Here is an 11,842-nt window from a genome sequence, read left to right as displayed (position 1 = left end):
ATGCTTTTACATTTTACATGTTATTTGACATATGCCCCATCAATCTTTCGCTAATGCAAGGCAATCTTATCAAATCAAATCGGAATCACATAATCAACGCCACTTACATCGCCCCGAAGTCAAATCCCCCGGCACTCTTTGCCTTAATGCTTCGCACAAGCTGTTTAGTTGCATTTACAGGGCATTAGTCCGCCTCCTCCGATTTTCCCGTGTTCCTCGGCGGTGGGCAACCCCCTTATCCAACTGATTACACGCGCAATTAAGGGTTGCGGCCGAACCACCCACTCCACCGCCTCCCACCCAACGGCCTTGCTTGCGGCCGTTGCACGTGCTAAACGCCACCCAATGTCACCCTGGGGGCCTATGTAAATAAACACGGGTTAACACCGATTTTGATTAAATTTCACATAAACAAACATGTCTGCGGACGGGGGTTAAAAGCAAAGATGTTCATGGACTCTAATATATTCATTTTCGTTCATTATTTTATTGATCAAATGCAAGAAAATCAGCTGCAATTCTACCCATCGTGAAAGACTAACATGTAAAATGATCAAAAATATGTTCTTTGTTATCTTTGGGCTGGTTGCGCATAGCATCTTGCTCACAACAAGTTGAAAATCACTGGAGCGGTGAGGAAAATTGGAAAAAGGGTTCGATTTTTCCACCCAACTAACTGATCCTGACAGATGCAGGACCGCATGTTGAAGTTCCCACACATGGGAACTGAGAGAAGTTCCTGAATATAAATTGACTTTGGATGGATTCCCTTTGGCAGAAGCTTAACCTATGCGTAGCCAGTAAATAAATATACATCGGGGGTGGCGCAAAGTCACCCCCGTTCGCACGGATATAATACATTTGCATTTCACTTCTGCTATTATGTGACGTTATTTGGTTTTTTGGCAAGAGAGGGAGAAAGGGCAGGGGCGTTACTCTTTCTTTTTGCTAGCCACTAATTCGAGAATCGCGTGTGATGGCGAGCACTTGTTCGCCAGCTCCGCCCTGCTGCCTCATTTATTGATCATTAACACTGATTAATTTCCCCACCTACGCCTTTGACCACCCTTAATCATGATTAATTGTATCAACGCATTATTCTGATTCGATATTTATCAAAATGTCGCAAAATACCGCTTAGCCTTTTATTATTCTTGCTTAGCTGATGAATCTTTTAGCAAAGTTCATGTTGAGGTCCTTGTTTCACCTTTCACCTTCGGCCTTTCGGTTTTTGGTTTTTGGTTTGGCTTTTTATGCAAATCAACCTCTTTCAGGCTTACCCAATAAAAAATGGCCACTTCCTTTGCCTGAGAGTGGCACTTTTTTGAGGGGAATTAAATACATCCAGTAGAAAGTGGTTTAGCAAAGTTCACAGCAACATTTGTAGTTACTCTGGTGTATAAATCCAACACGACATGTTCGACAATTACCATTACCTTCTTCCTAAACACAGATACCCTATTAGGTTGGGGACAATCCCACAGCACTCGATTCTGGAAACTGTTCATCGTCTCGAAAGCATCGAGCCAAGCCCAATCCGAGCCGAGCAGAACCCCACACGGAGCGCGGTCGCTGACGAACGAGTTTCCCATGGGCAGAAATTAATAAAATTTGCAATTTACAATTTGGAAATCTTATATATCAGTGGGAAAACACGGCGCAATGTGTGAGGAGAAAACATGTTCAACAGTTAATAAAACAAATAATTGCATCGTGTGCGCAATAAAAAGAAGGTTAAACGCGGACGCACCATAGAAAGCCACACTGGCGACTAGATAGAGAGGGCCATACGAGTATGTCCGCAGAGCGAGAGGGCGCAATGGAGCATGGCGGTCCCAGAGCCAACAACTAATCATCAGCAGCAGCAGCAGAAGCAGACGTCGCGCCAATTGGAATTGCAAATCTTGCAGGAGTGGAAGCGAGAAAGGCACACATGTCTATGTGGGTAAGCAGGAGGCACATGAGCGCGGAGGCGCTTCCACAAGGATTCCAAAATCAGTAGCGGTTCTAAAGGGCGTGGGGTAGCCAGAAATTGTTTAAAAGGACACCTTTACATTTTCGAGGCGATTAAGTGATACCTCTAAGAGATGTATCTACAGTTTCTAAATTTCACAGTCCGACACGTAAGTTGCAGCCCCATAATAACCGAACGTATTATAAATATAATAAATCCCGTCTCTCTCTTAGCGCTCCTGTGCACACATATTGGTCCGTCTAAGACAAAATGGTGGAGCTAAGTCATGGACGATGACGGACGAAGAGATTGGGATTGAGGCGGAGGGGGAGGAGGAGGAATGGAAATGGAAATGGGATGGCTGCGATGGCCTGAAGAGAAGGACAGAGTAGGACACTCAGGTTCATTCTCCCATAAATACGCTCAGCGGGTGTTAAATATTTTGTACGACTTCTGCAAGTCCTCGACTTCAAGCTCGGCAAAAAGACTGTCCAGGACCCAGACATCGCTGGGCTCTCTCTTAAACAAACGCACAACTTTTGGCCCGAACGCCTTTGTTCATCAATTAAGCTGTCTGTCCAATGTCCTCCGCACTTCGTCCTTCGCTCGCCCCATTCCCCATTCCCGCCCAGTCAGCGAGCGCAGTGGGAAAGAGAGGGATATGGTCGCATGAATGACTGGGGCCCCAGAGTTGGAGACACATGCTATGGCTTGTAAATTGTGTGTCGGTCAGAAATTGAAATATGGCGTCGCAACGCAGGCAAATTGAAATCAATGAAAGTACTGTATTCCTTGGGCAGGGCTTATCGAGGGTTAAAAAAAAAACAGGAAACGTTTCGTTCAACTGGCTTTAACTGACCTAAAGGAAATAGATTGAGTCTGCTGGTCAATAAGTTGGTGACGTTATCAGAAGAAAGTTGCTTCATTATCTTAAAGTATTTTTATGAATTTATCAACAGTGTGTATGACTAAAGCAGTTCTAAGGAACTGATAGTTGGTAGAACTACATATAGTTTAGTATGAAATAAATGCATATAAATTAGTCTAAGCATTCTTTGCATCATTTATCCAATACAGACTTGTAAATCATACAAGTGCTTGCAGGTACACCCTTTTCCCTTCCTTTCTCCTAAGGCTCCAATTTTCATAAACACCACCACTTGCTTTCTTAATAAAATACCGCGATCTTCGAGGCATTTACGATCAGGATGTATCCGATTACCAACTGGCTACCGAACTGTTCTAAGCCGATTTGCCGAATGGCGCCCCAGGTTGATGGAATTTCCCACCACCTGGCAGTGGCTCTGCTCCTAGATTATTTTAAATGCCGATAAAAGCGCATGTATGACAAGCAGTCAAACAAAGGACAGAACATGCCATCGGTACCACCGCCCGGTCGCGGTCCAAACTGAGCCGCTCTGAAGACCGGGGACTGCGCCATGTTTGATGATTAAATCTCAAAATGCTAATGAAGGCGCAGAGGAGGCCTGAAAAGCGTCCGACAAAGATGGACCCTAAACACAGACATGTATGAAATTAGCTGTCGATTGGCAGAGCACAAATCTGGCAGATCTGGCAACGACAAGGATCATCGCCACTTCGTCCCTCGCCATTAGCCACTTTTGACGCGCTCCGCCGAGGCGGCATTTCCACAATGACTAAACAACTGAAACCTCGCGCGGCCAGAACGGTCACCGATCAAAATACCTATTAGCAATTAAAAGTCGAAAAACCTTATGACAAGTTCGGAGAGCCGTGGCCGTTCCATCCTGCGATCGTTCGCATACGAAGTCGAAAATTATGGGACATTAATTGACTGCAGGTTAACAACCAACGAAAAAGTGAACGAAGAGACTGGAAAAAAATGAAAAATATTATTGCATTGTCTGTGCGAGAGGGCCGGGGGTTTTTCTTTATGGGCCCTTTTCTGATTCTTCCCCGTTTCGGGTTCCTTTATGTAACTGGTTTTATGTAACTTGTCTGAAGGCATTTGTTATTGGTTTTTTGGTTTTTGGTTTTACAAAGTTGGTCAGCATCTTAGAAGATCTGCTCTGGAAAATAATTGTAATGTTAAACTAACATGTAGTTCAGATTCCCCCAGAAAAAAAGAGTAAAAACAAACCCACTTGCCCCGTTCTTGTCAAGTTTTCAGAAGATTAATTGATCAATCAATTTAAATTTTTATAGGTTTTTCAACTTTTCATATCTCTTACACAACTTTCTGTGCCTATCGGACTCCGTTCCAGTCTCAGCTGCTGTTGTTGGATTATAAATTTGGTTTCTTTGTGGCACTGGAATCGGACTTCAGATTTTTTCTTCTCAGTCCCATCCCTTCAGTCCGGCTTAATTTAAAATTATGAAATATAAGCATTAATGAAAGATGAACTTAATGAATGTTGGTGTCTATCTGTATACTAAAATAGATGATGTTGAGGTTAAGAAACTTTTGTAGCCGGGAAACTAAATCGTAAAACTGGTATAAACTGGTAAACGGTTTTCATTTCCAAAAAACCTCTTCTTCCTGGCTCCGCAAATATTTTGATGTCTGAACATTAAATAGCTATAAATGGGATCGTATAAAAATATATTACTTTCATAGAAAGCGTAAGAGAGAAAAATCTTACAACGGAAATTTGTATTGGTATGTTCGCAATTTTTAATAACCACTAATAACGTCATGCATCGGTCTATTTGCTTTAGTTTTATTATTATACCCGTTACTCGTAGTAAAAGGGTATACTCGTTAAAAGGTGTGTAACAGGCAGAAGGAAGCGTTTCCGACCATAAAAATATATACATATATTCTTGATCAGGATCAATAGTCGAGTCGATCTGGCCATGTCCGCCATCCTGTTCGTAAGAATGTAGAGATCTCAAGAACTACGCTACTATGCCACGCCCACTTTTTTTTAAATTTTTCGATACTGGCGCCATTTTTAATGATATTATAAATTTGATAGCATGCTGACTTTTATTGGTCTTCTAATGTTGGATTCGTTCAGTTTGTCTACCTCCAATGGAAAACAGACTGTGACAATGGCAACACCTACGGATTTTTTGTGCATTACTTTTTTTTAGATATCCTCTCGTCTTTCCTTTATTCCCAATTCAATTTAGATTTAATTTATGTGCATTTTAAATGCTTTTTATTCGGTTTCTGTGGCGCATGCGCTTTGGTTCTTGAGAGACAATAGTTTTCCAAGCCTTTGGCTGCAGGCAAATCATATTTTTATAGTTTACACACCTCAGCATTTTTATAGCTTAGTTGACGTTGCTCATTCCAAAACACTGACAGATCTTGTTGGGCGGTGTGTCTCTGATTTCATTCCCTATATCATCAAAGGCGGGATATTAAGTCGGTTAAAAATCATTGAAATGGAATTTAACCTTCCCAAATTCTTGATTTTCCAAATCACCAATAAGTATTATTTGCAAAGTGTTTTCATCGCCAGAGCTGTTAATATTTTACGATGACTCCTCCCTCTTGTTCCATAGCAGATGCATCATAACCCAGCTGTTTAGGTTCAGATTTCAATTCAATAAATTTTTTAACGTTGTAAAATAATGCAAAATTGCATAGCCAAGTAATATTTACATTTCGTATTATATAACAACTTTTTATGAGTGATCGAGCTTTTCGTTGACCCCATTGGTGCAAACTGGTTAAATTTTTTGTTTGTCCATTAATTTGCTATGCATATAAATAGTAGAAAACCATCTCTCCTTTCCTAACGACGGTATGGGATGATTTCTGAATTGCTATGCAAATTTCCACTTCCCAAAATGAACAAACCGAAGAGCAAAAAGCGAAATGAAAACTTTTACCTTTGAGTATTCCTCTCTGTCACCCCAGCGAGTAGTCTCCTTCGCCTAATGGCCTCTCTAATTAATGAAAGTAAATTAATTTATACGTAAATTGTTTTGTTTAGAGACGGTCCGCCCATCGCGTACTGCTCTTACCCTAGATTCGGGGTATGGGTCTTATCAATGGCTTTGTCCGACGCTTCTTGAATACCTAATAAGGCAGAGGGGAGAAGAGTTCAATGTTTCTGGCTTCGAGTTGACTTGACTTAATTTGCTGTGTAATTGCTGATTTGGTTTAGTTTGGTTAGTGGAACGTGGGAGATTTTCCGCTTATCGAGTTTCACTCTGGGTGAGGGTATGTGCAGGGGAATATGGCTCTTCTTAAAACTCAATTCAACATCTCAAAAAAAGCACTTCTTGGCAGTTGTTCCGAAAATAAACGACACTATAATCCGGCAATATGGTAACAAACACTCTTATTGCAAGTCATAGAAAACCCTATTAAACGCATCTCCATTCTCTCGGCCAGCAAACAAATGCCGCAATTATGGTGTTCTATTATGTTTTTGGCAAGCCGCAGATCTCCACCTTACTTAGTTTGCGGTGAAAGCGCTCGCCAATGCAGCGAAAGCTCATTAAGTTGCGTCAGGAGTCGTCCTTCCGTCACTGGGGCTGAACGAGGTGAAGGGGGAAGGCTTATAACGACCGCACTGAACAAGGACATAAAGCAATTATTTGCATAGCCCCGAAATCGGCAGACAAAGAGCGCAAATTGCAGCGAACGTACGAAGAGCGAAGCTAGAAGTGGGGCTTGGGGTAGTTAGGTCCTGCAATCCAGAAAGCGTTGAAAAGCGTAATGAGCGCCACATTTACCTGAAACATGCCCACTGTGCAGCTCAGACGCCCTGCGGTCCATTGTCGTTTAGACGCCCATTGTCATCGGCCCACTCGTTTGTGCATTCATTTATTCAATTGTGGCCACTTGCTAGGACAAAAGTCCCTTGGCTTCTAGGACATAATGGACAGCAAATTTCCCTGCACTTAAATATATATCTAATAAAAGTATTTCGAATTCGTACGCGAATCCTTGGATAGAAACACAGACAAAATTTGTACAAAATCCATGTATTGAAAGTTTACGAAAATTGATTTGAGTTCACATATGTCAATAAACGTTTCGTTGCTTAAAATGCCTTAAAAGGAGCATATGCATGGTTTGGTCTTAATTTCCTTTGTTAGATACGCTTTGTCACATAATACTCAACTCTTTCTCCGAGTGTACACCCCCTCCATGAACATTAACTTGTTTGTTTGGCGCTGATGACGACAATCATCCATCCTTACATCGCCATCATCCACGTTGTCTTCTTCTGATTTGTGTTGCTCTGCTTGGAGCCGGGGATTTTCGGGCGATAAAATCGTGGAGGAGTGGGTCGCAGTGAAGTAGCTGATGACGGACTGGCGCTGTCAGGCGCATTGAAATTGAAATTGTTGCAAGACGAGGGAAAAGGGGGTGTAGGGGAGACCCGGCTCGTGTTTTGTGCCGGTGACACTTCGCCTTTTGTGCACCAGATCCAGATCCAGGTCCAGATTCCCACTGAATGCGCAATGTTGTTATGATTTCTCTAACTTGTTGCCATGATTGCACATAATTGGGTCACATGCCTGTCAGAAAAATACTCCCCGCACCACCGGCGGCACTCCCTTTCTCCTCCTAATCCTCAAGATTTTTCATTAAAATTGTCAGGTTTTCTTTTATTTTCGTTGGCCTCTGCCCCATGGATTCTCTAAATTGCTTTCTTGTGTGGCAGCAAAAACAATTTTTCTCAAATGCCTCATGTATGGCTTAGTATATCTAGGAATACAGTAGTGTTGGGTGTATGTTTGAAATAAAATGTATGATTTGTAAATTATATTCAAAATTAGCTGCTATCTAAGCGAACAATAAGTTAACAAATTGTGCAAAATTTCGTATTTCTAACAAACTTTTTAATATTTTATATAAATATTTGTAAAGCTACATGTGATGACCTTAAGAAACGAGAAATTTTGTAGTCAAGCCATCATTTAAATATAGTTAGAGCGAATTTTCATTTTGACTAGCTGTTCCTTCTAGGCATTCTCTTTGCCATTCCATCCTTTTGATTGCGTACACAGTATTTTCCCCATTTTTATACCCGTTACTCGTAGAGTAAAAGGTTATACTAGATTCGTTGAAAAGTATGTAACAGGGAGAAGGAAGCGTTTCCGACCATATAAAGTATATATATTCTTGATCAGGATCAATAGCCGAGTCGAACTGACCATGTCCGTCAGTCCGTCCGCCTGTCTGTCCGTCTGTCCGTCTGTCTGTCCGTCCGTATGAACGTCGAGATCTCAGGAACTATACAAGCTAGAAAGTTGAGAATAAGCATACAGACTCCAGAGACATAGACGCAGCGCAAGTTTGTCGATTCATGTTGCCACGCCCACTCTAACGCCCACAAACCGCCTAAAACTGCCACGCCCACACTTTTGAAAAATGTTTTGATATTTTTTCATTTTCTTATTAGTATTGTAAATTTTTATCGATCTGCAGAAAAACTTTTTGCTACGCCCAACCTAACGCCCACAAACCACACAAAACTGCCACGCCCATACTTTTGAAAAATGTTGTGAAATTTTTTCACATTTTTGTTCGTCTTGTAAATTTAACTCTATATACCAAAAATCTTTTCGCCACGCCCACTCTAACGCCCACAAACCGCCATAAACGGTCAGCGTTGTAATTTCTCTTCGCACATTCACCTGCTAAGTAACGGGTATCAGATAGTCGGGGAACCCGACTATAGCGTTCTATCTTGTTATTATTTGTCTTGTCGTTTATTTTGCAGTGCATAATTTATGCCTGGTTCCCGTACTCCCGGTCTCCTCCGCATATCCGTCCGTTGGCGTTGCCATTTTTTTCGTTTCGCGAGCCAGAATCTGTCCCCTTTCCAGTCCCCGATTTCTGATTTCTGGCTACTGCTCCGCTGTCCTTCCGTCCTACATTCCCTCCGTCCGATATCCAATGTCCAACGTCCAACGTCCGATGTCGCACAGCGGAAGTGTACTTACACCAAAACGTCCGAAAAATGGCGGCCATAAAATAAAGTTTTAACGGATGTTTACGCAATGCGCATGAATTGTCCGATATTGACAAGAGACAAGACGGCAAACGATTGGTCGGGCGCAAGAAAAAAGAACTCCGCGTCCGCGGGGAAAGCTATTGAAATTTTAATGGTCCGGCCCAGTCGCCCAGTCGACGGTTTCAATGGCTTTCGAACAGGCAAAGCTCGACATGGACAGAAAAACCTTTAAGAACGACGTCTGTAGCAGGCGTGAATGAACATTTATTCAAGCCAGGTCTGCATGATTTCCTGGCCATTTGGAGAAGTAATGCCTTACGAGTACCTTAAGAAAGTTATTCCATCACTACTTGCTTACTTACGAGAGAAAACTAGATTAGGCGGTCAAAATAATTTTTATTACGAAAGCTATGTAGGAAGTTTTAAAACGATTTTCCAATTAGCAACTAACGGTAATGCTTCTGGTGACGCTGGCGTTTCTAAATAAGTAACTAATAAATTACGCAGAATATGAAACTCTAAAATGATATGTTTTTATTTAATTACGCAGAATATGAAACTCTGGAATGATATATGTGTCCTTCTATTAAAATTCGCAATATGTCTGTTTAAAATTGTATTTACTAAGAAATTTTAATAAAAAAGTTATTATTTATTTGTTGAGAACAACGATGCCTTCATTTACTTTAAGAGCAGTAGCTTTTGCCACGCAAGGTGCTTGAAAAAAGGGTTAAACAGAAATTAAAATTATTGTGTGGGCATGCTTATATTTTAGTCATATCAATTCCTGAATATCCGCATCGTGTCGTCATTCTCCGCATGGAAAATTATTATATCTTGGCCCCTAACCGCCCTTCTCAAAAACCATAGGATGGGGCTCATTCACAATGACAAATTCGTCATGTAGTTTCCAGTAACTTCACTCAAGCCCGCATCAGCTTGAACTTTGGGGGAAAATTAGGGCGTTTTGCACTTGACAACATAATTAAGGATCCCCGCACAACGGCAAATAGGGCACGCCCACTTTGTTATGACATTGACAGGACCTGCTATCTGTCCAACCCATCGCTGTCCGCCTCCTTCCTCCCTCCCAAAATCTTTTTTATATACTTCAGCGAGGGTTGCGAAAAGAAGGCCTCTGCTGGCTAGCGTTAAAATGTCGTTGCCAATTTATCCGGCTACCCTTCAGTGAGAAGAAACTTCACGCACAATAAATTTTTCATTCGCTGTCATTAAATCATTTCGCTTTGCCCCCGAAAATACACACAAAAAAAGAAAATATAAGCACGAAGCGCGGAAGCAGAAAGGAGCCAAGGATAATGACAGGCTACATACTGCAAGTGTCAGGCAGACAGGAAAACGGAAACGTATTGGCGCAGTGAAGTTCGCAATGGCTGCCAGACAGTTGAGGAAGTTCGGAAAATATGTTCGGAAACTCCATGGTCGGGTCCTGAAGATTTGTGTTGTGAAAATTGCTAATGGATCTGTGACTTTTTAAATTTAGAATGTAAAGCAATGTTCAGTATTTGCTAATGGAATAATATTCTAATATTTCCTCCATTTTCATGTTATATTCGAAATACTTCCGAATTTTACCTATACCAATAGGGCAATATTTTCTGTGAAAATTTATAGACCTCGGTTAGAATATATCCTTGTTTGGGTCTGCGGAAACGGATGCGGGTGCGGACAAGCTAAACACGCCTGCCAAAAAATATGTATACATGAATAGAAATGCAAAGTACATTGAGCGATGCGACAAATACCCACGAATATCATAAATTATGCAAAACATATTTGATTAAAATTCATGTACAGCCAAGAGGCAAGGAGCAAGAGGGAGAATGATAAATGCCAGACAAGAAAATCAAAGCAAATCACTTGCAGTGGCCGAAGAGCGCCCCAAATGTTTAATAATGGAAATCCCCAGAGCACGCCCAGAACTCAAATGCAGGACTCGGCACACGTGTGCTTGCACACGCCACACTTCATAAATTTTCCCTCGCCGGCGGCTCCCGAGCATTTACAGTTACAGTTATGATTGCCCGAAAGTCAACTGGGGGATGACCCGCCCGTCGGATGTCCGCCCATCCGCCCATCCGCCCGTCCGCCCGTCCGGAGCTAAGCCTCGAAAAAGAAAACCGCAACAAAGTAAACACACGGAGGCCGCAGGAAGAGAGCTTCCCTTAGACGGATGTAAGCCTCTGAACCATTCAAACAGCCGCAGTTACACAGAGAGAAAATCCTCGACGTCTGAGGGGCTTTTTGAATATGAATGTAAATGAATGCTAAAATCTGATTACTCTTTAAAAAAAAACCAAAAGAAAAAGGATAGTAATAGTATAAAACATTATCAAATTATACGGTTACCTTCACAGCAAAAAATGTATTTTACCAAATTCCTTTACTATGATTACTGCTTTTCCCAGAAAACTTAAAAAACATTTCCTGTGCAAAAGTCACCCCTAGTGAGAAAAGTAAGGAATACACAGACGCATTGCGGCCCAATGGCTGCGCTACGAATCCTGCGCCGCAATCAAATCATCTGCCAAGTTTATGATTTATTTAACTTTTTTAATTGACTTTTTCCAAAAGCTCTCGCTTTCCTCCAAAAATAAGGACTGCGTGTGAAAGGATAATGGTGGGTCTTCAAACGGGGACCTTCACTGGCAGCCCCTTGTTGCTGTGGGCCAAAGGAAATGCGTCATAAAAGCGGATGCGGCTGCGGATGCCGATGCGGATACGGATACGGAGGTGTAAGTCGTCGTGTGCGTGGGCGGCTAAGCACAGAACTCGGCTTTTTGCAAATCCGGCTGAGTCTATTTATTTTAATGCCTATTTTTATACTCATCCGGATGTTGCTCACTTTCATTTCTGCGCAAAAAAGGATATCCAATAAAAAGAAGCGATGTAAATTTATTTGATTTATCTAACTGTAATTGGTTGCGGGGGAGGGGGAGTGCATGGGGCCTGTTGA

This window comes from Drosophila teissieri, chromosome 3R (assembly GCF_016746235.2).
Source record: "Drosophila teissieri strain GT53w chromosome 3R, Prin_Dtei_1.1, whole genome shotgun sequence".
Classification (NCBI taxonomy): Eukaryota; Metazoa; Arthropoda; class Insecta; order Diptera; family Drosophilidae; genus Drosophila; species Drosophila teissieri.
Note: the sequence above shows the minus strand (reverse complement) of the source record.